The sequence below is a fragment of the Balaenoptera borealis genome (genome assembly GCF_965194805.1).
Source record: "Balaenoptera borealis genome assembly, chromosome: 5".
In the NCBI taxonomy this organism is placed as follows: domain Eukaryota; kingdom Metazoa; phylum Chordata; class Mammalia; order Artiodactyla; family Balaenopteridae; genus Balaenoptera; species Balaenoptera borealis.
Window position 1 is genome coordinate 39,334,955 of NC_138862.1, and position 27,445 is coordinate 39,362,399.

Genomic DNA, 27,445 nt, shown 5'->3' on the forward strand with positions numbered 1-27,445 from the left:
AGACCTTTCCAGATAGTATACCTCCATATATTGGTATTTTGATAGTATACCTCTCCATATTGAGAACAGTGGTTCTCAATCAGGGACCACTTTTCTCCCAGGAGACACAGTTGGTTCTTGCAGTTTGTTGAGATAAGTTGATACTAGCATCTAGAACCCAGTATGTTGCTAAATATCCTACATTGCATGGAACAGCCCCCATGCCAAAGAATTATCCAGTCCAAAATATAAATAGTGCTGAGGCTGGAAAACCCTGCAGTAGACTATTTCATGAACATAAAACTTACTTTTCTAATTTAAAACATTTCATAGTTTGAGACTATCTGTTGTTGAATTATTACTATTGGGAATGTTAATGGCTCTTTCTTATATATCTATATTTTTAGTATGTAATGTGTGTGTGTGATGAGAACTAGTCATTCATATAGAACTGAATTGGAAGGCTCCCAAATATCAAGAAACATTGCCTTTATAATAAGTAAAGCAATGATGGGTGACCCTTCTCTTCCTTGAGCAAGTGAAGTATTCACACATTTCTGGGGACTTGATGCATCTAGCTTAGCTGAACCTGAAATTCTTTTATTCATCATTTAAAATGTAACATAATCTCATTAAAGAGTCCTGACACTTAGAAGCAAGAATAGTATTCTTGCTATATTCTCTGTGTTTTTAGGGAAACAAACAGAATATTCACTCTCCAGGGGACTTTAGAGATCATCTATTCTAATCCTCATATTTTATAGATGGAGAGAATAATCCTCAAAAAAGGGAAGTGTCGATTTTCAGTTGCACAACTAGTTAGTAATGAAACCATATCTACAGTTACGTTATATATCCCTATCAAAATGAGGTCATGATTTGATGACTTTGTAAAATTGAATCTATGTATATTGAGATGTTATATTTAGATGATTTATAATGGAATTTTGCTCAGCTGCAATAGTTTGGAATTGTCCTTCATGACTGACATGACCTCTTTTGCCATCTGGATAAGATGGAACTTACTGCATAATTTTTTCCTTCTCTGGGATGTACTTTCTTTGTGCTAGTATTACATTCATACTGGAAACATCATTTTCAAGTCACAATGTGCCATATATAATATTCTACCCTAAATCATGTTATGCCTTTAAAGTCATACAAGTCTGTGTCCATATGTCAGAGAGATTTGGAGATGAGTTTCTAAAAATTCATTCCTATCCACAAATCCATTAATCTTTTACATTTTTATGGAAAAAGTCTGCTTTCTGTCCTTGAACAATAACCTACATATAGACATTTTTAAAAATTTTTTTGCTTTATTGTTAAGCTGATTCTTCTGGGTTTTGTGCCTAATATGTTAATAGGGCCATATGGCCAAATTATTTTTCCTGTTTTAATTTTTACCTCAAATTCAAGATAACTGATGTTGTCTTTAAATGAAGATTATAAGATTAATGGAAACTATATATTTTTCTCTCAAGGTGATTATACAATAATCTATATTTCATATCAATTTGAAGTGAAAAACTTTATAGAAGTTTGACTGAGTTATTAAAAAAAAGTGCTTTTAATTGTGTTGAAAGTATCATCCTGACTTATGACCAGTTGATATGATCTTAAATAATATTGTGTTATCTATGCTTTCACTGACACATTTTAATAAACTGAAGCTTCATATATAGAAAGCTTCAAGGCAACATATATTGACAAAATGAACTCTTCTATTTACATAGTGTCCACTTATATATAACTGGTACATTTCATGATCCAGAAATTAAAACTTATTAGGAAATATCCAATATGTTATGTTAATGTTACCGAGGCCTAATTGAAGGCCCAAACATTTAAGAATATCCTTCATCAAGGAACAAGCTGTCATATCCTCAGCAGAGTGTATTGTTATTTTTTGACTGTCTTCTTGTTATAGGTAATTTTAGAAGACATTAATAATTATATAAAATAATATGATAGCATATAAAATTGCTCTGATATGATGTCCTCTTTTCATATAAGTTGTAAGGTATTTCAAAGTTGGTACCATATTTAGCATTTAATTATATTCAACTGAGAGGTTCTCAGAATGTCAAACCTATCTTAGGGATTAAGGGTTTCAATATATAGCACTCTTTTCCCTCCTGAATTAGAAACAAATTGAAAAATAAAATACAAGAGACAGCAGGTGGATATAAAAATCATTATTGTAAAAAAGTATAGAAAATTAGTCTAGATTTGTATCTAAAAGGGGTTGACTATAATTCTTTCCTTCTCCTACAGCACCCCCTTGTCCTATACTTATAAATGCCTTGGAACCACCCATCCCAGGAAAAGGCTTTGTTTACAAAGCAACTTGAGTTTTCAAGGCAGCTGTCTCTCACGGGTTGAAGTGGGGAAAAAATAAAGCAAATGCTTAGAAATTAAACCTTTCAGTGCTTTATTTGTACAAAGTCAAGAAATATGAACCAGATAGTAAATGACAGTATCTTCTTATCCAGCCTGATAATCAGTCAAAAGAGAAATAAAAGGTGAGGAGTATAGCAAGAAGACATGTTCTAACACAAGTGTCTTCATATGAAAATGTGATATCAGAGAAAGGGAGTGTTCCCACTAACATAACATATTCTAATAAAATGTGTTTCACTTTGTTGATTGACTATTCCTTGATAAGATACTTTGATCCCTCTAATAGTGACTCATTACTTTTTTTATCCCCTCAAAATGAAGCAAAAATGTCAATGTGTCCTCTGGGATTCTGTAGCTCTGCTGAAAAAGAAAAAAAAAAAAAAAGATGGTTATCTACTTGTAAGGGACATGGAATTATATGGACAAGAGAAATAACCAAAAAATTGGGTTGATTATTAGGTGGAAAATATTTACATGAGAGTACTGATTTTTGTCTCTAATGTTTAACATTTATACAAATAATCAAGATTAGTCTTGATTAAAGATTCACTTTTGTTTAGATCTTAAATTTTTTTTTATTAACTTCCATACTATTCAGTTTTGTTAATGAAAATTGCTATTATGGGGAACTTTCAGAATATTGGAATTTTATGCTCAATTATCTAATGATTCTCACTAAGGTAAATTCGGATAGAATGTAGAAGTGTGCAAATCACATGCTATATATTTTCCCTAAATTAGCAAAGCTAAATACATATAAATAAAGAGGATATAAATGAGAGAATGAATTTAAATACTTGTGTTTTATTTGAGTAACTTTAGTAGTCGTATTCATTTTTAAAATTTTTGTGATGATATGTAATTATAATGTTGTTAAACTATCCTAAGGAGAAATATTTCATAGGAAGTAATATAGCAGAATATGGAATCCATGGCTTGTATTAATATTTTCTCATTCAGCATTTTGATAAAATTGTATCTATTTATTCAGTTGATAAGACAAGGTTAGATATGACAAAAACAAGTTTTAGACTAAGGAAATGTGTCTTATTTCAGTTGTTTCTAATTGAGTCTTTATTTGTACTACTTTGAACATAAGAAAAACATCGAAGACTCTATTTGTTTCTGTATATCACGGCTGTAGTATATGTTACCTAGATTTCAAGGCATCGGCTAACATATTCAACTTGACAAGCCGAAGGGAAAGCATAAAGACAAGCTAGACTTCAGCTTGCCATGATTCTAAACTAGACTATCCTGGCATCCTGAAGTAATCTCTAAATTAATCCACATGAGATGAAGAACACTCAGAAGGGACATCTATGAATTGCTGTCCATTCAGAGAGTAATCCCAGGGCCTTCTTTTGGACACCAGGCACATTTTTACCTGTTAAAGTGGAGCTTTTCCCAAGATATTATGACTAGAGTCTCCGGGGGGAAGAGAGACTTCTATAGCAAATTATAAAAGATGGTAATAAAGTACAAACATTCATTTTTTTCCTCCAGTTTTTTGTATAGATAGAGATACAGATATAAATATAGATATGGAGGTATAATAAATTGAGTTTATTTATTTTCCCTCACATATTCATATTTGGTAGATAAATATATTCATGTTTGGTAGATAGACTTCTGCTGGTGAAAGCTCAGTATGATCCCTAGGAGAAATAGAGAAAGATGCGTGAAGAGTATCCCTCCCTGCCTCCCTGCCTCCCTGCCCCCCTGCCCCCCTGCCCCCTGCCCTCTCTCGCTCTCTCGCTCTCTCGCTCTCGCTGTCTCTCCCTCCCTCCCCCACCCCATACTAGGCAAAGATCTCTTTGTCATGCTTCTGCTCAGGACAGTGAAGGCTCTGACCAGGCTAAACAAGTGTGGGTTGGCAAGGTTATGGCTTTATTAGAAAATTCTCTCTCTAATATCTCAAATACCCAAATACCAAAGTTGGAGTTGCCTGAGTCTGTCTTCTCTGATTTCCCCCAATACATTACTCAGGAGCTCTCTGTCAAATTTGGTACTACTGATAATAAGCAGTCTTTTGTATTAAATGCAAGTTCTCCAGGAAACTTTTGAAAGTGAAAAGGAAAAATATAGAGAAAACTGAAGACTAGAGGGAATATATTTTTGTTCTACAGCAATACATTTACTCTGTAAAATAATGCATTTATCTATAATTATGCTTTTTACTTCTATATTAACCTCATCTGATTTATGCTAATTTCTGCCCCAAATGACAATAGAAACAGAAGTTTACAGCTTCACACACAGTATTTGCTTTACTATTACTCCACCTACTGGAATTGCCCTTCACTGACCACAAATTTCTAGGACAGAAACTTGAAGAAAAACAAGAGAAAGGGAATCGGAATTATTTACAAGCACCAACAAAAGCATTTTCTTCATATTGATTTATTTAATAGGATGATACTTACAAAAATGAGACGGGTAATTTTATTAGACCATCAATTGAAACTGTTCAGTAACAGGATACATTGTTTTACTCTTTATTATTTTATGTTCTTCTCAGCTACTGAGTCCCAATCACATCATGTAGAAATAGTGTTATTTTGATATTAAAATGCTGCACTATACATTATTCCAATATGTATCATTTGCTTACCAGTCAGGCATGCATGCTTTTGTTATAAAAATAAGATGTATGTTCTCAATGTTTCAGAAATGTATTCAAGCAAAACAATTCTAGAGGAAATAGTTTGTCGAGTGTAGTTTTAACATCAAAGTAATTAAAATAACTAGTTACAAATATAATAGAGAAGACTTTTGAATTTACTTTAAATTATATGTTCTAACTTAATAGGTTTTCCAGATCATTTAGATCAGAGCAAGAGAATCCTCTATGTATAAACATATTTGCATTTATTTTTAGATATGTTTTACCTAATTTTCAATCTTGGAGTACCTGAAAAATACAACTTTATTACATTTAATCAGAATTTAATAATAACTAAGATTACATGATATTTATATGGAACACTTAATTGAGCAGGTAATTTGTCCATGTCCATTTGTCCATGGACAAATTTTAGAAGGTGTATCTTAAAATAACATACTGATGAAAAATATTCTAGGATATTAGCAGTTATCAGGCTCACTATACTTTGATTCATTAAAAAATAAAGACATAAAGTCAGCTGAATTTATTTTTGAAGTGAATTTAAAAGTGACTTCCCTTTATAATAATGTGGAAACAAATTGATACTAAACTAATGCCGAATAATGTCCCTGTGTGCGTGTATTTATATATGTGAACAAATATGATATATAGAGGCATTGTCAATCCCCACATTTATGTTAACTTTTCTTGAATGTACATTAGTAAAAATAACAGGACAGACAACTTTATATTAACATCTAATGTGGTTTGGGGCATCTTTTAGCATATTCCATTAACTATTGACTTTATATAGAGTCTGTTAACTCTGTATTATAAATGATTGTATAATAAATACTAGATTAAGTACCTCTATTTTCATATCCACGAAAGGCAAAATGTTTTTAAAATAAGTCATAGACTAGCTTAAAAAAACATAAATTTTTTGTGAGATCATTCACAAATACTGTATGGAACATGGCAAAAATAAGAGACTGTATTATGTTGTTTTTGATGAAAAATACCCTTGCCTGAGTACAAATGAAATTATCTTCTTTTCCTCTGCAGCACAATAAAAGCATGTACTAGATACAAGTGAATCAACACAGCTGGTTGATGGCATTATGATTAGGAATGCACTAGTTTGGGTAAAATAAGAACTGGCCTGAATCTTTGCCCAAAGCTTGAACTGAAATGACCCTGAAAGAAGTTAAAATACTTTGCCAAACTTCTTTTTTTTCCCTCTAATTTCACATGTCCTGTTTTTATAATGAAAGATTGGGGGCATCCTATTTCTTGATTAACTTAACAAAGGAATTCTAAAATAAAAATAACCAAATATACAAGTATAGAACAAGACATATGCCAAATTTTAATAACCCAAATTTAAAACCCAAAATTGAGTAAAAATAAATTTTATTTTTAAGTGAATTCCCTCTTGGGTTCTTTTTCTCAAGTAAACATTAAAAGAATACAAACCAATAAATGTTAAATTTTCCACAAGATTTTTGAGGAAGGGTATTGAATATTTTATTTCATGTTGATATATACTTTGTGGTGTTTCATGTTTCAGTGATCATTATTGCACTGTTTTGTTGGGTCATATTCTGAATAAACTTAAATTTATAGCTGTCCATTTATAAATTTATATAGCTGTCCATTCTGCAGTACGTGTTAAAGTATAGGTAAGGCTATTAATGAAAAAGGATGTGTTTCAAGGATGAACATTATTGTCAGAAATTGGGTCCTCAAAAGTAGAACTAATATGAGTCACAGATAAGCACTCTAGAGGAATCATAACTCCCAAATGTCCTTGCCTTCTCAGAAAAATGCAGATATCACTATTAATGTTCTAACACTGACACTTGCATTGCATTTCCCTTAAGCTGGGTCTCAGTAATAAATCATAAACCAGGTCATAACAGTTTAGTGTTCTTCTACCTACTGACTAATATCTCAAACTAGCGTCACATGATTTAAAGCCAATCAGCAGTTGTTGAAGACACAGATTTTATTTATTTATTTATTTATTTATTTATATTGGAATACAGTTGATTTACAATGTTGTTTTAGTTTCAGCTGTACAGCAAATGATTCAGTTATACATATACAATATCAGATTCTTTTCCCATAAAGGTTATTACAGAATATTGAGTAGAGTTCCCTGTGCTATACAGTAGGTCCTTGTTGATTACCTATTTTATTTATAGTAGTGTGTATATGTTAATGCCAAACTCCTCATTTTAAAAGTTGAACATAGACAACCTCTAAGGGGCATATTACTCACTGGAACACAGCAAGCTGAAAAAACAGAACACTGTCTTCCTTTATGGAAAGTGGCCAGCAGTATCCTAGAAGGGAGAATGAAAAGAGAAAATGTTTAATGAATGAAAAATGAGAAGGGGAGAGAGTTGGGTCAGAGGAAACAAAGAGACTAAGAAGGAAAAAGCAAGAAAAAAAAAAAAGAAGGAAAATAGGAGGGACAGAAGAAGAGAGGAAAAAGGGTGGAAGTGTGATGATATAAGGAGGAAAAAAGCAGGGTGAAGAGTAATGGGTAAGAAGCAAAAAATAAAGGAGAAGAAAGAGCAAATGAAGATAAGTGAGGGAGAAATAGGAAGAGGGAATAAGTGGTAGTGGTTTCTCTCTAGCTTCCTTTATTTTTTGTTAATATCTGTTTAAGGGTGATCGGAGGAGACCTCCCTGTTCCTCATAATCTAGGTCCCAGGAGTGCAGGGCAAGGCTTCCCTCAGAACTTTCTTTGTGTGCCCTGCCACATACAGATCGCTATGTGGAGAGGCCTTCAACAATGTCTTCAAACCAAACTTCTACCATTATTTCATCTTTTGTGAACAATAAAATTCAAACTTAGTTACAAATGAATTAGGATGTTGAAGAAATAACAGGCATTGCCAATTACTACTTAACGAAAATTAACTCAAGTACTATGTTGATTTCAGAAGATAAATTAATTTTTTAAAAGAGCCTTATCTTAAGGAATTAAGATCAAATATTCCTATCGTCTTCAGTCTCTTTGAAAAACATCTTTAATTCATTGACCCTTCTTCAACTTCATCATCGAATTGCTTGAAACTTTCTCTACTGTAAAATTGTTATATAATCACAGATATATATATATACATATATATATGTATATATATATATGTATGTGTATGTGTATATATATATATATATATATATATATATATATATATATATATATATATATATATATATATATATATATATATATATATATATATATATATATATGTATATATATAGTTTCCTTCTTTGTCCAGGCTCCTGGCCAGAGTTGCTAAAAGTCTTGTAATTTCCTAAGTGATTCCTAAGTGTAGTTTTCTAATTTCCTAAGAGCAATAGGAGTATATTTTGTCATAATATTTGGTTTTCGTCCCCAGTTCCTGAAACAGCTCCAGAGCAATAGAAATGAAATGAGCATCTTTTGTTATTCATAACAAATGCCAACTCAGATGAAGGGCACCTCAGTTTATGTTAATGCGGTGACTCTTGGAAAGCCCCTAAGTCTGAGGGGTGGATTACCAGGGGAACCAATTCCTGTTATCAGAGTTGGAACTTTCAGCCCAACCCCCAAGCTCCAGAGCCAGGAGAGTGGCTGGAGGTTGAGTTGATCACTAATGGGCAATGATTTAATCAGTCGTGGCTAGGTAATGAAGCCTCCGTAAAAAACCCTAACCACAGGGATTTCGAGAGCTTCTGGGTTGGGGAGCACATGGAGGTGTGGGAAGGGTGGCTTGCCCAGGGAGGGTATAAGTGCATGCCACCCCTTCCTATATACCTTATCCTGTGTATCTCTGTATCTGCCTGTTCATTTTTATCCTGTAATATATTCTTGGTTATAAATCAGTAATAGTAAAGTGCTTTCCTGAGTTCAGTGAACCATTCTAGCAAACTACAGAACCTGAGGCGGGGGTTGTGGGAACCTCCGATTTATAACTGCTTGATCAGAAATACAGAGAGCAACCTGAAAATTGTGATCAGTGTCTGAAGGTGGGGTGGGGCAGTCTGATGGTACTGAGCCCTTAACCTGTGGAGTCTTCACCAACTCCAAACAGTGGCAGAACTGGGGACACCCAGTTAGTGTTCATCGAGAATTGGAGAATTGCTTGGTGTGGAGAAAACCATGCATCTGGTGTCAGAAGTGAAGTGTAGTAGAGTACAGAAAACATGAGTTTTTCCCTTTATCTACCTTGACTTCTTGTCCTAAAGATGGTTCTTCTCTTTCCTTTCTCCTGAAGTCTCTGAAATGCTGGTGTTGTGGTGAACAGTATTTACTCAGCCCCATCACAGAACATATGCAGCCTCATTTTGCTTCAACTCAAACCCAGCTCTCCCTATAGCATTCTTTATTTTGGTCCTTTTAAAGGAAGGCTACTTATCTTCCAGTGAAATTGATTCAAAAGTGGAGGGGGGAGTCAAAAGTCTTTGGGCTTTCAACTATTATTTCTTGCCTGCTTATAAAGTGTCCTCCTTCTTTGTAACTCATGCCCTCTGCATATGCTAATCTCCTTTATACTAGGGTATTCCAACACATCTTTAAGGACTGAAAAACTTTGATTTCTGTTCTTGAGAGATATTAGGGAATCTGTGGGGATAACCCATCTAGCTCCCTCAGTCCGCATCCTCAGTCATTGTGCTCTGCTTGAACAACCTGGTACAGAAACTGAATCATTCATCTTGACATAGGGGCCACATTACCACTGCACTGAGACAGTATTTTGAATATTTTCGTGTTTCTGCATCAACGGAGCTATTGGAACAAAGATTGCTGGACCCACGGTTAGAGGAATATTTGAAAGGAAAACAAATCTTGAAAATTAAGAACAGAATGAAAGGGTTCAGAACATGCCACCCCGAAATATGCCAATTTGGCATATTGACTTTTTGAGCTAAAGGTACTTAGAAAACAGCAGGTGCCCAAAAAAAGCATCTGACCTCCACTTTTCTTCTTGAAATGAGAGATGAAATTCCCCTGTGAAAGATGCTCTTCCTGAACCTGGAGGAAAAGAACATGCTTATCACCAGGAAAGGGGGGTTGAGGCTGAGAAGAATCTGTACAAACACACTTTGTTAAGATAACCCTTATCTTCCTTTAGCCTCCCCGAATATTTTGCTGTTTCACCATTACTTTTCTTTGTACAACCTAGTATCTAAGTACTTAGACCTAAGCACTGTTTGGGCATTCATTTTCCTGTGAAGGCTTCCGTGTATATGTAAAAATCAAATACGTATGCTTTTCTCCTATCAATCTGTCTTATGTCAACTTAATTCTCAAGCTCAGCCAGACACCCTAAGTGGGTAGAGACAAAATTTTGCTTCCCCTACAAGACTTTCAGAGAGATTTAGAGACAACTCCTCTGGACCACTTATTTACATATCAAGTGAGAATACCTCTAGGAATCTTTACCTCCTTTCCCCAGACAGGGTGCCTTTGCATTCCAAACCAAAGGTCATTCTCTCTTCAGAGAGGAGAAGAGGTAAATGTGCCAGCTGTCCTCGATAATCTCCAGGACTCGTAATTTCAGAGATGCTCTCCTGTGGTATTGACAAGAAGAATGTATCTGACTCTCACTGCATTCCCCCTTGGGTAATTAGGGCATAGAAAATTAGTGCTAAGATTGCCGTGTGAGTAAATAATCAGTCTGTGTTCTGATCCAGGAAACTTGTGTTTTCTGTCAGGATAAATAAATTTAGATATAAAAACTTAATGCACACTTCTTCTTTAGCTATATGGAAACATCCTGGACCTTTATCCCTTCATTCTCTCTGCAATCTAGCAGATCAACTCTGATTTCACATTCTTTTCTTCAAGTTCTATTATTTTTAGCTCTCAATTACTTTCTAATTTTCACATAAAATAGAGATCACCAAGAAGAATCTCTAGTTTCCTGCCTCTTGTCTGTCAATGTCTTTTATTTGCATGAATCTCAAAAGTTGAGACTCATCCTATATTACTCCTTTGGCTAACACATCCAATTCATTTTATACCTTATTGACTCTACCTTCTAAATATATCTCTGCTCTTGACTTAGTTTAGACCCACATCATTATTGAATGGCATTAGTGAAACACACACCTTAAAATAAAATTGAGGTGATGCTGATGCGGAACAGAATGCCTGGAGTGGGAGGGCAAATTGCTCTTTAAAACTGTACTTTTGGGGACTTCCCTGGCAGTCCAATGGCTAAGACTCCATGCTTCCAATGCAGGGGTTGTGGGTTCTATCCTTGGTCGGGGAACTAAGATCCCACATGCCAGGGGGCGTGGCCAAAAAATAAATAAATACAAAAGTAAAATAAAACTGAGCCTTTTTTCAAACAATTATTTTTAATAGAATAATAAATACTGAAATTGCTCTGAATACATTTTTTATATTTATCTGTTCTAAATATGTACTTAGCACTAGATGGATTTAATCAAAATATTTGTGGGTTTTGTTTTTTTTTTTTTTTTAAGCTCTTGATTATTTTATGGTAAACCAGCAGACTTACTTATGTTTTGTGGTTCTAGAATTTTTGATGCCAATTACTTTATGAAGATAGTTCTTATTTTACCCTGTTGCTGATTAACATACTAGAACTTGCTTACCATTTAGTAATATATTTGATAGTTAGTAAAAAAAAAAAAACCTTTAAATATATTTCAGACTAATGCAAAAATCCAAATCTGGGGTAATTCACATTTATCCCACAAAACATATTAAACTGAATATAGCAATTTAGTTTTAGAATCCAGAAAAATAATATAAAAATTACAATATTTTTCTAGATGTTTATCTTCACAAATATTGGATTTATTTCAATGGTTCTAAATCCAATAGCAGAAAGGTAATGATATTTGCCATGATATGTTTTATGTGTTGTTGAGGATAAAATGATATTTTCCAACACAAACACATAATAAATGATGATTATGAGTAAATAAAAGATCTTTTTATTCTTCTGATTCTCTTTATAGCTGCAGAATACATCTGCAGCTGAGTCTGAAAGTAAGGTCTGGAGAAATGAGTTTGTAATAATGTATAAGGACAAGACTTCTTGGACATTCAAGAGGGAGAAGGAGAGGAAAAGAGTTTTAGAGGGAAGAAATAGGAGAAGCCGAAAAAATGATGTGTGATTGGGATTCTTTGTGGTGAAAAGACAAAAAATATTCTAGTGTTGGAGCACCTAGGAAAGGCTTTTTAAGTAGTTATGTCTGATATTTCTTTTGAAATTGCCTTATTTTTGTAATCTAAACTCCTTTTACCAATGGAAGTCCTAAACAAGATCTATTACAAACACAGTTCTTTGTGTGACCTTTGAGTGTGTTTGGAAATTTAGAAAATGACCTAATTCCATGTGTGGTTGGATAAAGTGAGGAGTACAAATAGCATACATAGGAAGGAGAGGCAATCTATAAGTGAAATAAATTATACAAAGCAAGATCTCAGGAACTTCAGTGATAGATTCACAGCTCTAATGAAGAGTATTTTAAACTCCTTCAGGTTTAGTCTACCTTTCATAGATCAGTAGGGCAAAGATAAGCCAATTGACATCTGAATTAGTTATACAGGAATGTAAAGTACACACTTTCAGCTGCCAATATCATTATTCATCTTTCATTCATTTAATAATTCATTCAACAAATACCTACTGAACTTTCAGTGTGTACTGAACATTCACTGGATGCTGGCCTAAAGATTGTGAACAAAAAGCTAGTTAAAACAATACCCTGGCCATCAAGGTCTCACAGGGAAACAAGTATGACGAAAAACAGTTGTAATGTGTGATGGTTCCTAAAACATAGACACGCAAGGGCTATAGGAGCTCGGAAGAGGAAAAAAAATCTAACTTGGAAAAATCAGAGAAGGTTTCAGAGGTATTAGCCTTTGAATTAAGTAGTGAACAATTATTAGGAATTCTTTAAGAACAGAAAAGTATGACGGACAATCCAAAAAGAAGTAATATGTGCAAAAATACAGAGGTATAAAAAGCAGTGGTACGTTCAAGATAACCTAGAAGTGTCCAGAGTAAGTGTGCACATGGTACAAGACAGCAGGTAACCTTGTAAATCACCCAATAGAAATGTAATGCAGGCCACATATATAATGTTAAGTTTTCTAGAAGCCATATTCAAAAAGTAAAATGGTAAAATCAGTTTTACTAATATGTTTTATTCACCTGATATTTCAAAGATATTATCATTTCAACATGGAATTAGTGTAAAATTATCAATGAAATATTTTGCATTAAAAAATGTCATTAAAGTTTGGAATGTTATCTATATTTACAGCGCATCTCAATGCAGACAAGTCACATTTCTGTGCCCATCAGACGCATGGTGGAGTGATCACTTTATTGGACGGTGTACCTCTAAAGTTAGATTGATTGTTGCATGACGTTGTTCTTAAGTAATGTAGAGATTCATTTTAAAAGAAAGGTCATTCTCAGGAGTCTTACATTGTGGACAAATCACTTCTTTTCCGTTTAATTTTATATTTATTGTAATGTTACTACTTAAATATATGCAAGTATGAATCTAGTGATAAATTTCTCAAGCTTATAGCTCTTATACATTTATAAGATCCACACAGATGTAAATTCATATAAGCAACTTAAATGCTAATAATCAACATAAATTTCATACGATGAGTAATATAATTTACTTAATGTGTCAAACATAAATAAAAACTTGGCTTCTCTGAGCATGTTCTTTTAAGTTCAACATGTTATACACTAATTTAAACTACTACAAAACCTTTGCTAGTGTACTGCATAATGATATTTGTTATTTCAAGGCAAGAATGGATCTTTTTCTTTTTAGATTCCACATATAAATGAGATCATACGGTATTTGTCTTTCTCTGACTTATTTCACTTAGCATAATTGTGTCCTCCAGATCTATCCATGTTGTCACAAATGGCAAGATTTCATTCTTTTTTATGGCTGAATATAATATTCCATTTGTGTGTGTGTGTGTGTGTATATATATATATATATATATATATATATATATATATATATATATATACACACACACTACATTTTCTTTATCCATTCATCCATCAATGAACACTTAAGTTGTTTTCATAGCTTGGTTATTGTAAATATTGCTGCAATGAACATGGGGATGTGTATCTTTTTGAATTAGTGTTTTCATTTTCTTTAGGTAAGTGGATCTTTATCATATTGAGTCACCATTATTCTTTAATTTGTTGACCTGAAAATTAAAATAGTTTAAAGTGGTGTCAATGTGATTTTAAAAACAAACTCAACCAATGAATTCCTTTGTCAGTTCTTGGTTATAGGGCAGGTTATTCAGATAGTTCAGATATATTGAGTGTTTTAGGTGCTGTCAAAATGAACACAGAATATTTTTTAAACATGATACAGAACCTGTGAATTCTCTGAATTTAGTTTACAGATGGTCCTGTTTGAGAATTGTTGCTGTTGCCACATTAGAATGTTACTGTGATATCTAAAAGGTTAATAGGGAATCATTTAAAGTCTCTAGGAATTTACAAAGTAAACTTCAGGTTTTAAAAAGAGAAGCTCCTGTGAGTGTAGATAGATGTTGTACGTGTGTGTAAGAAGTATGATTCTAAACTCAGGAGGTTTTGGGTTGAGAAACATAACAATTTAAATATCCTTCTTTACTGTGGGAAAGAAAACACAGTTAAAATATTGTTATTCAAACCATTTTTTGATATCTTCTTTGGAATTGCCTTAAAAATGACTTAGAGTTGTATAAGCAAATCAATTCCATTATGTTATAATCCTCAAAATTTTATTACTAAATTATCCTCAAAAATGAAACTGCCCCACCACTGAGCATGTTCAGCAGAGCAGTGAAGTTTGAATAGGTCCTTGGCCTGCCTGGGGTACTACCCTGAGAAAAAAATATTCACAGTGTTCAGTTGAATATACATGACCAGGAGCACTTGTTTTTGTCTATGCTAACACAGTTCGGTAGCCATAGTTTGAGTTTTCTTCATTTCTGCTTTTGTATGTAATAACTTAGTAGTAGCTCTTTTTTCAAATATCTGAATCTCACCTAGTATTTAAAAAGTCTGTTATCAGCTCCACCCTCTGTGATATTAGTCAGCTAATTATATTTGATTATATTATTTGTTTATAAAAAAGATGTCTGGAAAACTGTATTAGTAGTTCTTATATTGACTTGCTAAATAAGAGTAAGTCGACATATTCTTTTTCTGCATGTATGTGTGAGCATGAACTTAATTAGATATACATCCATTCAGAAATGATATATTAAACTTATTTGGTTTTAGATGTTATTTAGAAACTTACATATGTTATTAAATAACGTGTTACTGAAAAATTCACAATATCCATGATAAAATGCTAAATATTACAAAGATCATTTTCTGAATATGATACTGATTATACATTCAACCAAAACAATTTTCTCAAAGATTTGTTTCTCAAAAGCCGTACCCAGTTGAGGAAAAAAAAAATGATTACAAAGGCTCAGTGTACCAAACAAATCAACAATATATCCATGTGTGCTTTATGGCCTTTTAATTCCTTAGTATATTAATTTGTGTTTTACGAAAAAAGGGTTAGATACTCAAATAAGTTTACAAAATCATGGGTTAAACCCAGTTATATAGGTTACTTTAATACTGACTCTCTCCCTGTCTACCACGTAATAATTTGCTTTGTGACTTTCTGATAGAAAGCTATACCTGCAGAGGTATGAAAAGGTTTCTGACCAAGCTACAACTTTCTCTACAGGACCATATATCTAGATAACTAACTAAAAATAAGAAAATGTCTAATATTTTTTTAAGTTATAGCATTGCAGTTAGATGCTGATAGGAATATTTACTGCACAGGTAAGAGGTTTTCTTCAGTTTTTACACATTTTTGTGTTCCTGCCAATGACAAACACATAAATTAGATTAAAATTGATTATACTGAAATACTTATATTTTGTTTTATAAGACATTGTACAAATTCATGTTGCAACTATCATTACATAGTGAACTAAATATAATTAAGAAGCCCTCAGCAAAATTATCTAGTCTTAATGATAAAATTAGCCTATTTGCCATTGACTGAGAATATTTACGCTTTGGACTTTAAATGACTGATTTTAATAGGTAAACATAACTTTTTATGATAACTGAGATTATTTTATTGCATATTTTAGGAAATGGGTTTATATTTTTCTTTAGGTTGATTTTCTCAATCTCCTAGTTTTCTGTCCTTTAATGCATTTCAAAAAATTTGAGTCGGATAGAACTGGACCATTCATCCATTCATTCAAGAAATATTTATTGAAAACCTGTTTCCAATCATGTTCTAGATGGGGGACCATATAATAATAAATTTAAAAATTTCATAATATTATGAAAGGCATATTATAGTAAATAAGTATGCAAATAAATAAATCTAATATATTTCTCATGGTGATAAGTGCTTTGGAGAAAGATAAAGCAGAGGAGGGAACTAGGAAATACTAGGGTGGGGAACAGATTTACAATGTTAAATAAGGTTGTCAAGGAAGTTGTCAATCAGAAGGTAGAATTTTGTAGAATTTTTACGAAGTGCTGGGATGGATAAGAAAGCAAGCATTTATGTGTCTATGTAGTGGAAAAATATTCCAGGCAGAAGAAAAAGCAAGCACAAAGGCACTCAGGAGGGAATTTGTCTAGTGTGTTCAATAAGTAGCAGGACATGAACTGAATGAGGGGGAGGATAGAAGGTGATGAGGTCAGAAAAGTAATAAAAAGAAAAACATATCATGTAGGGCCCCCTAGGTCATTGTAAGAACCTTCACTTTTACTATAAGTGAATTGGGAAACAATTGGAGGGTTTGGGACAAAGAAATAATATGATCTGACTTATTTTTAAAGAACACTCTGAACTGTGTTGAGATAAGCAGTAGGGGAGAAAAGAGGAACAGAAATATAAGTTGGAAGCTATTGCAAAAATCCAGATAAATAATAATGATGGTGTGAGCTAGGGTAGTCATGGTGGAGACAGTGTGAAATGGTCAGTTTCTGAGCATGCTTAAAAGTAAAGAGAATAGTATTTTCTGACAGACTGGCTGTGGGGTGTGACCACAGGGTTCTAGCTCAATCACTTAATTAAAGAGTGGAGGAGGAGAATGTGGAAGGGCAAGTGTGAGAAGACTATGGGACTTCTAAAAAAGATATTGATAACTGGAGCATTTAATACGGAGTTCAGAAGAGAGGTCTGAACTAGGAATGTATATCTGGGATTGTCAGCATGGAAATGGGTCTTAAGTTAGTGGGACTGAATGAGATAACCAAGGAAATGAGCGAAGACAGAGAAGAAAAGAGGAGCAAGGACTAATCCCTAAAGCTCTTCGAATTAGCAAAACAGGAGAATGGAAAAGGATATCAAGAAAGCTAGTGGGAAGAACTAGCCAGTACGGTAGGATGATACTAGGAGGATAATATGGAAGCAAAGTCAAGAGTATGTCAAGATATGCCAAGTCAGATGAGAAATGAGGATTCATCATTGATAGCTGACTTTGATAAGAGTAATCTTGAGTAATGTGGTAGTGGCAACAGGCTGAATGGAGGGAGTGAGCTCAAGGGAAAATGGAGGGAGGGAAATAGAGAAGCACTCAGGGACCAAAACATTAAAAGATTTGCTGTAAAAATAGGGCAGGGAAATGAGCTATTGTCAAGAGAGGATATGGATCCAAGAAATTTGTATTTTGATTTTTTTTTTGAAGATGGGAGGAGTTACTACTGATATGGTACTAAAAATAATTTAGTAAGAGAAATGCTGAAGCTGTGCTCCTGTGTAGATGAGAAAGAACAAAACGCAATGCATATGAGGAAGATTGATTTTAGCACATAAGTCATGCATAGTAGTAGAAGGGAAAGAACACGGGTTAGGGAGTTTGGTTACAGTTGGTGGAAATTCCTTCCTGATTGCTCCTTTTTTCTTGTTCAAATAGAAAGCAAGGTCATCAGCCGGGAGGAAGGACTGGGGAGATAGAGTTAAAGGTCTGAAGAAAAAGAGGAAAGAAAACAGCTTTCTGGGAGCATGGGGTCTTGACTGAATTTAGGGAAATGCATTTTGATTACTTGGCATCACTAAAGAGCATGCTTGATGTTTGTGATTATGAACTTAAAGAGAGACTGGCCACCATGATTGGCTGTTTCTATCTAGCCATGTTCAGCTATATGGTACAAGTGTGGAATAAGCAGGGAGTTGTATTACCTAGAGGTGAGGTTTTTTTTTTTTTTTTTTAACATTTTTATTGGAGTATAATTGCTTTACAATGTTGTGTTTCTGCTGTATAACAAAGTGAATCAGCTATATGCATACGTATATCCCCATATCCCCTCCCTCTTGCGTCTCCCTCCCACCCTCCCTATCGCACCCCTCTAGGTGGTCACAAAGCACCAGCTGATCTCCCTGTGCTATGCAGCTGCTTCCCACTAGCTATCCATTTTACATTTGGTAGTGTGTATATGTCAGTGTTACTCTCTCACTTCGTCCCAGCTTACCCTTCCCCCACCCGTGTCCTCAAGTCCATTCTCTACGTCTGCGTCTTTATTTCTGTCCTGCCCCTAGGTTCTTCAGAACCATTTTTTTTTCTTTTTTTAGATTCCATATATATGTGTTAGTATACAGTATTTGTTTTTCTCTTTCTGACTTGCTTCATTCTGTATGACAGACTCTAGGTCCATCCACCTCACTACAAATAACTCAATTTCGTTTCTTTTTGCGGCTGAGTAATATTCCATTGTATATATGTGCCACATCTTCTTTATCCATTCATCTGTCGATGGACACTTAAGTTGCTTCAATGTCCTGGCTATTGTAAATAGAGCTGCAATGAACATTGTGGTACGTGACTCTTTTTGAATTATGGTTTTCTCAGGGTATATGCCCAGTAGTGGGATTGCTGGGTCGTATGGTAGTTCTATTTTTAGTGTTTTAAGGAACCGCCATACTGTTCTCCATAGTGGCTGTATCCATTTGCATTCCCACCAACAGTGCAAGAAGGCTCCCTTTTTTCCACACCCTCTCCAGCATTTATTGTCTGTAGATTTTTTGATGATGGCCATTCTGACCCGTGCGAGGTGATCCCTCATTGTAGCTTTGATTTGCATCTCTCCAGTGATCAGTGATGTCGAGCATCTTTTCATGTGTTTGTTGGCAATCTGTATATCTTCTTTGGAGAAATGTCTATCTAGGTCTTCTGCCCATTTTTGGATTGGGTTGTTTGTTTTTTTGATATTGAGCTGCATGAGCTGCTTGTATATTTTGGAGATTAATCCTTTGTTACTTCGTTTGCAAATATTTTTTCCCATTCTGAGGGTTGTCTTTTTGTCTTTTTAATGGTTTTCTTTGCTGTGAAAAAGCTTTTAAGTTTCATTAGGTCCCATTTGTTTATTTTTGTTTTTATTTCCATTTCCCTAAGAGGTGGGTCGAAAAGGATCTTGCTGCGATGTATGTCATAGAGCATTCTGCTTATGTTTTGTAGAGGTGAGGTTTTGATAAACGAATACGAGGGAAACAGAGTTCAAGGTTGATGATCAATTTCCCAGGTATAAAAGTTACTCATTTAGTGATCATTTATTCTAATATTATTTTAAAAGTAATATTGGTGGTTAAAGTGCCACAATGCAAAGGTCTGTAAGGCAGAATAAACAAATTCACATTAAAACCACTCCAATTCCATGTCCCAGAGGTTGCCACTATAAATAGATTTGTGTCTATCCTTCTAGATGTTTTTCTATGAATACATAAACAGATAGATTTTTTTAAAACCACGTACTGCTTTACACGATTCATATGGTTCTGGTACTTACTTTTTCACTGAATAATATATCATGGGCATACTCCATGCTGGTCCTTAGAGATCTGTCTCATTCCACAAGTACATAATATGCTATTGTATTACTAAATCATAATTTATTTAAATAACCACTTTTTTGATTTAGGTTGTTTCCAGCTTTTGCTATTATGGATAATGCAAAATGAACATCCTTATCCACAGAAGCTGATTAGTGCTTGAATTATTCCTTCAATATAGACTATTAGAGGAAGGATTGCTTAGTCGAAGAATATGCACTATTTTATAGTTTTTACTAAATAATAGCCACAAAGAACGTAGCAATTTATTCCTCTTCCAAGTTCTTATCAACACTAGATATAAACAATGATAATTCATTTAAGTATATTTATTATTATGAAGATGATGAACATCTTATCTATTGAGATGTTAGTTCTTTTTCTCTTAAAGATTTTAAATGTAAAATCTTATATTCCTTAAATACTTTTGACTTAGTGATGATTTGCTAATATTTTATTTATTTAAAATTATTTTTTATAACTTTTACACTTATATTTTAAGAGAAAGTCACCTGTAATTTTTCTCCTATGTCCTTATCTAGTTTAATATCAAAGTTACAATTATTTGGCATATTTTTCCTTTTTCCCCTAATGCAAATAGTTTGAATAAGACAAATATCTATTTTTTTTTTTAATATTTATTTATTTATTTATTTATTTATTTATGGCTGTGTTGGGTCTTCGTTTCTGTGCGAGGGCTTTCTCTAGTTGTGGCAAGTGGGGACCACTCTTCATCGCAGTGCGCGGGCCTCTCACTATCGCGGCCTCTCTTGTTGCGGAGCACAGGCTCCAGACGCGCAGGCTCAGTAATTGTGGCTCACGGGCCTAGTTGCTCCGCGGCATGTGGGATCTTCCCAGACCAGGGCTCGAACCCGTGTCCCCTGCATTGGCAGGCAGACTCTCAACCACTGCGCCACCAGGGAAGCCCCGAATATCTATTTCTAAAAGACTTTAAGATACTTTCTTATAAAATAGCTGGACCTATATATTTTTTTTTACAACCTTGTATTTATTTATTTAACATCTTTATTGGAGCATAATTGCTTTACAATGGTGTGCTAGTTTCTGCCTTACAACAAAGTGAATCAACTATACATACACACACATCCCCATACCTCCCTCTTCCTATGTCTCCCCCCACCATCTCCATCCCACCCCTCCAGGCGGTCACAAAGCACCAAGCTGATCTCCCTGTGCTATGCGGCCGCCTCCCAGTAGCTGTCTATTTTACATTTGGTAGTATATATAAGTTCATGCCACTGTCTCACTTCGTCCCAGTTTACCCTTGCCCCCACCCGTGTCCTCAAGTCCATTCTCTACGTCTGCATCTTTATTCCTGTCCTGCCCCTAGTTTCTTCAGAGCTACTTTTTTCTTTCTTTAGATTCCATATATATGTTAGCATACAGTATTTGTTTTCCTCTTTCTGACTTAATTCAGTCTGTATGACAGTCTCTAGGTCCATCCACTTCACTACAAATAACCCAATTTTGTTTCTTTTTATGGCTGAGTAATATTCCGTTGTATATATGTGCCACATCTTCTTTATCCATTCATCTGTCGATGGACACTTAGATTGATTCCATGTCCTGGCTATTGTAAATAGAGCTGCAATGAACATTGTGGTACATGACTCTTTTTGAATTATGGTTTTCTCAGGGTATAGGCCCAGTAGTGGGATTGCTGGGTCGTATGGTAGTTCTATTTTTAGTGTTTTAAGGAACCTCCATACTGTTCTCCATAGTGGCTATATCCATTTACATTCCCACCAACAGTGCAAGAGTGTTCCCTTTTCTCCACACCCTCTCCAGCATTTATTGTTTGTAGATCTTTTGATGATGGCCATTCTGACTGGTGTGAGGTGATACCTCATTGTAGTTTTGATTTGCATTTCTCTAATGATTAGTGATGTTGAGCATTCTTTCATGTGTCTGTTGGCATTCTGTATATCTTCTTTGGAGAAATGTCTATTTAGGTCTTCTGCCCACTTTTGGATTGGGTTGTTTGTTTTTTTGATATTGAGCTGCATGTGTTGCTTGTATATTTTGGAGATTAATCCTTTGTCAGTTGCTTCATTTGCAAATAGTTTCTCCCGTTCTGAGGGTTGTCTTTTCATCTTGTTTATGGACCTAGATATTTTTGAAATGTATTTTTCAAATGTGGGTTAGGAAGGTGGAAGAATTTTAGCTAATGATTTGATTTTCTTAATGGTGTGTGACTATTGAGATTTTCAATTATTTTATTATGGACCAATTCTATTACTTAAAATATATTTCCTTCCATCTCACAGGTTACTTTTGTCCAGGATTTTAATTCCATCTTCTTTTTGTAATCTAAATATTAGTTGGTATAATTATCCCTATTTTATGTACTTCTTGCCTTATTTTTAACTAAATGCTTAATGATTGTTTCTCATGTTCCATTCTATCATTCAGCGAGGCAATCACAAGACTTACAGCATCATCTGTTTTCCAGCTGATGGAATTATTTCAATGTTTTAACAACTCTTGTGGCTGTTCTGATGAATACCAGCTGAATAATAGGTCAGGATCCAGAAACAGTAAACTTTATTCAGTTTCCATTAGAACTTTCAACTTCAGGTTTGAGTAGTAATTTGCCAGAGTATAGCCATCTGGATTTATATATGCTTTCATTCAACACGTTGAAGATGTTATCCTTTGTCATCTTCTTTGAATGCCGTGATTGAGAATTCAAGTTTGAGTCTAAGTGAGGTTCCTTTGCAAATAAGCCATCTTCCTCTCTAGTGGCTTCAATACTATTTTCTGTTTTATTATTATGTAGTTTCGCTATGAGGTGACAAAGAACACATGGTGCATATAAGGGATGTGTGTATCCACGTGGAATCTTCTAATTTACTTCTCTTTCACACTTTCCTTTGAGAACTCAAGTGTATGTTAGATTATCTCATTTTAGCCTCAATGTCTTTTTACTACTCTGTCATACTTTTTATCTCTCTGTGTTGCATTCTAGCTAATGAGTACAATGACCCAGTTCTCCAATCCTGTCTTCAACTATTTCTAATTTATAGAAATTATGAGTTTTTAAAAAAGTTTCACTGTCTATATATTTTCATTTTTAATTGTATTTTGGTCTGTCTTAAATCTGCCTGATAGTTTTTACCTTCCTAATCATTCGGTTATTCTTTCATGACTGTAATAATATTAAGTATACCTATCTTATTTCTGTTTCAGATTACTATGATATTACATAGAGTATATAACTCTGAAAGTGACATTTTTTTGTGTCTCATAGTGGATTTTTTTAAACTAGTGTTTTCTCTTTTATGTGTTTGTGCTGAGTTTTTAGAGGACATTTTTTTGTTTTGTTTTTGGTTGTTTTGTTTTCCTGTGAGTATCTCTGGCCTAGATTATGGTTCTTCCCTTCAGAGTGCTGTTGTAATTGTTTCTTGTAGTACTACTTCCAAATATATCACCTGCTCTGTTAGTCAGGGTTCTCCAGAGAAAGAGAACCAGTCAGATGTGCATATATAGAGAGTTTTATTTTAAGGAATTGGCTCATGTGATTGTGGAAACTGGCAAGTCCAAAATATGCAGGGTAGGCCAGCAGGCTGGAGACTCCGGGAAGAGTTGCAGTTCAAGACCTAAGGCAGTCTACTGGCAGATTTCCTTCTTCTTTAAGGGATGTCAGTCTTTTTCTGGAGGCCTTCAACTGAATGGATAAGGCTCGCTCACATCATGGCAGGCAATCTGCCTTACTCAAAGATTTAAATGTTAACCTCACTCAAAAAATACCTTCACAGAGTCATCTGTGAAAGTTGTTCAGATATCTGGGTGCCAAGATATTTGGATGCCTAGTCAAGGTGACACATTAATTAGTCATCACTACCTGACTAGAACAGAATTTTACACTGATTTCTTAGCTTGAGAATTTCCAGGCAATGCAAATTATTATAAGGTTTTATCCCCTCTCTGTGAGTGGCATTGACAAAATCACAGGTCTTTAAGTTTCCAACAAAAAGAAACAGGGTTCCTCGGTATCTCCCTTCCCCTCTGGGTATATTTTCTTTTTAATCCAACCATTCACTGACTTGGAAGCTCTTCAAGGGTTGGCCACATTTCTAATTCTTCATCTTTTGCAGACTTATAGCTTATTCCTCTATCCCTGTGAAGTTAAAAGCTAATTCTCTAGTTTACCTAGGTCGACCTATATTTCCCTGGGTAATGACAATATCTGCTTACATTCTTACCATTCTACTTTTCTGTTTTCTTTTTCTATTTCCTCTTTCCACCTCCCCCATCTCTTCCCTCTCCTTCCTCCTCTTCTTATGAACTAAAGTATAATTCTGTAATAATTTTATCTTCAATTTCCAGATGCTTTTAGTGGGCAAGATTTTTGTCATATGATTCATAGCAGAAATCAGAAAAGCATCTTTTAAACATACTTTGCTTTCTCTCTCTAGACTTCTATTAATCTTGCATTCATTTTTATTGTTTTAAAAATTTTATTGATTTTAACAGGTTTTGGCATATTAAGGACATTAGACATTTAGCTCTCATGTTATTTTCTGTATATTTTATCCAATTTATTCTTGTCCTTTATAATTATTTATATTTTGTTAAACTTTATATAGTCTAAAATTTATCAACTACATTTCTTTCTATGTGGCTTTTGAGTTCTCTGTTATGATTATAAAGAATTTCCCCAATTCTGAAATAAACAACTAAAATAAAATAACTTTTAATTTTGGTATTTTGTAATGGTTTTTATTGTACATTTAAAGCCTTAAGGACATAGAATTTATTTTAGCTTAAGGAATAAGTTTGGTGTTCAGGTTTATTTTCTCACAAATAATTAGGCAGTTACCCTAAACTAATTTTAATTAATCTGTCTTTTTCCAACTCATACTCATTTTACTAATAAAGGAGCTCAGCCAAAGTATGACTTACTTAATATTACAGGTGATTAATAATTAAAATGGGACTTAAATTAAAACCTCCATATAAAATTTAGTCCTCTAACTACTTAACTCTTCTGTGATTTCTATTAGCATAGTAAAAATTATTTTATTATCCACTCTTGAGATACAAATAATTTTTTTGTTAAAGGCATTCAATTTGCTTATGTTAAGTGCCACAATACTGGTAACAGAATGTTTCAGTGTGCATTTCTGTGTGTTTGTAAATTAATTCTCTCAATGAAGAATATCATAAAATTAATAAGACCAGCACCTTTATTGAGTAACAACAGAATAATGGCAATCATAAAAAGTGAGTGCAGACTGTAATAAAGCAAATGACAGTAAAAAGATGTGAAACATATGTAGGAAAAATTTAATTGGTATTTGTCTATAACATGAACTTTATGTGGAGAAGTAGCTTTTAAAATTGGAGTTCACTGTAATGGGGATGTAAAAAGTCAACTAATTATATCACCACACATCCTCAAATATGAGTGCACCCTGATTTAAATATAGAGAAATTTGTTGCCTTGATTTTGTTTTCTTTTTCTATTGATTGGTTATTTAAAGTTATGACAATACGTCTAAAAAATAAATGCAGAAAACATTTAGATATATAAACATAAATAAGAGAAGTTGTGTTCAATAACTGAATAGTGAATTAAGGCAAATGAAATTTGTGCATATAGCTGTGTGTGTATGCTGCTGTGTCTATTTTAAATCAATCAATTAGCATGTATTTGAGGTATGTAAGAGAAATTGTAAAACATTGTTTCTCTTCTTAAATAATTTAATACTTGTTTAGGAACATAATATATTGATACCTAGAGATGAGTAATACAAGTATATATTATGGCTCAATGTGTAGGAAAGAAAATGAAACTATAGATGTTGAGAAAAGAGATAGTGCAGTCAAAAAATGATGAAGCTAAATTGATATCTGGGTGATTTTTGTGCCCTTTGAAACAACTTTATATCGAAGTTGATGTGTAAGTCAGGGAAGTGAATATAGTATTTTAAATTAACTAAGTAAGGGATATATATATATATATATATATATATATATATATATATATATATATATATATATACAGTCAAACTTACAAGTATTATGGTCAACACCCTTATGATAGAATATTAAATTTACATTGATTAATCTGATGTGCTTGTTATTTTGACCCAAAACAACTACTGGTAGCCCAGTTATTTCACCTGTTTTAATTATCAGATTATACATATGATTTGGTAAGTTCACATATAATAAATAAAGTAATAAAGTCAAGTTTAGTGCCCTTGCCATGAACATCAGAACAAGAATTATGTTATGGTGGAGTCTGATAGAATCTCATTCAGTATATTTTATTTTAAATGTAGTGCTTTGCAAAAAAGCACTGCGCTGAAGTGAGGGAGATTAAAGGTCCAGGTTTCAGTTCTAGGACACTAACTTCCTTGCTGGGTGATTTCTGGCACGCTACCTAAGTTCTCTGAGCTTTAGCATCCTGAGTGGTAATATAAGGAAAATGACTGTCCGCAATACTTACTTCTTGGGTTTTTATGAGAATCAATTTAGAATTTGTAATATAATTTACAAATCTGTAAGATGTAAACAGGGCATCATTAACCTTAATGTATCCTTTGCCTTATGTCCGCATCTGTAGATACTGAGAAACAGTTAGCCCTGTGAGAATCAGAGCTACTGGGCTCTGGGATCTTCTATTCTACACTAGATGAAGCCTGGCTATTATTCTGGGGCATGGTGGACAAAAACCCTGTATTCAAGTACAGAAGTTCCAATATTCAAAGCTTCTTCTCAGACCATTTTTCCTTTTTAGATTATAATAGTAAAGGAATGGGGGAAAAGGCAAAAAATTCCTAGAATTGTAAGTAATAGTTTTCAAAGGAAACAACAGTACAAAAGAGCAAAGGGTTTATGGGCCTCCATTCAAGCACATACAAGCACAAATAATAAAAGATTAAATTTATCTCCACAGAGAAAGACAAAAAATTAAAATGAGGCAAAATTTAGAGAATAGAAATGGAAAAGCCAGAAACATCCTTAAGGCAGTTAAACTGTAAAGTTCCTACACTTAACTGCTATTATGATACAAGACTAAGTGCAGTATTGATTCTCTATAAAGAGACGCCACTATATTTTTAAGGGCGGGGTGAACTATATTTTCACACTTTAATCTTAGCATAATTTATAAGATATACACTTAATGGAAGTATATTTTATAAAATTGAAAATAAGAAGAGATACAAATAGTTTATAAAGAGCTCTATCCTGCCTAGGTTTCCTGTTATGCTATAATACACAAGCCAAAAGGGTTTTATAATTTGAAAATCAAATATCAAGACCATTTTAAGCCTTTCAATAAAATGCATGAACATTTAATAACATACCTTATTTACAATGAAAATTATTATGATAGAGTATTAAAAATAGTATTACTAAGTATCTATAGCTTAAATAAATAACTGCTTGAAATCACCACCATCGAATTATATTCATTTAAAAGAAATTAATGATTATTTTCTATGTGTTTTTACATTGGTATTTCAATTGGGAATCATGTTTCCAATGTCTTTATACCTTGATAATACCTTCCATTTTTTCAGGAACACTTTAAAT

General features: G+C 33.7%; 1 long non-coding RNA gene across 1 annotated transcript in view; it reads right to left on the reverse strand.

The window, feature by feature from the left end:
- Positions 1 to 6,995: 6,995 nt before the first annotated feature.
- Positions 6,996 to 27,445, reverse strand: part of LOC309628922 — an 82,471-nt gene continuing 62,021 nt past the window's right edge. The window contains exon 2 of the long non-coding RNA XR_014244786.1: positions 6,996 to 10,561. This is a non-coding gene — a long non-coding RNA (uncharacterized lncRNA). The remainder of the gene's footprint in view (positions 10,562 to 27,445) is intronic.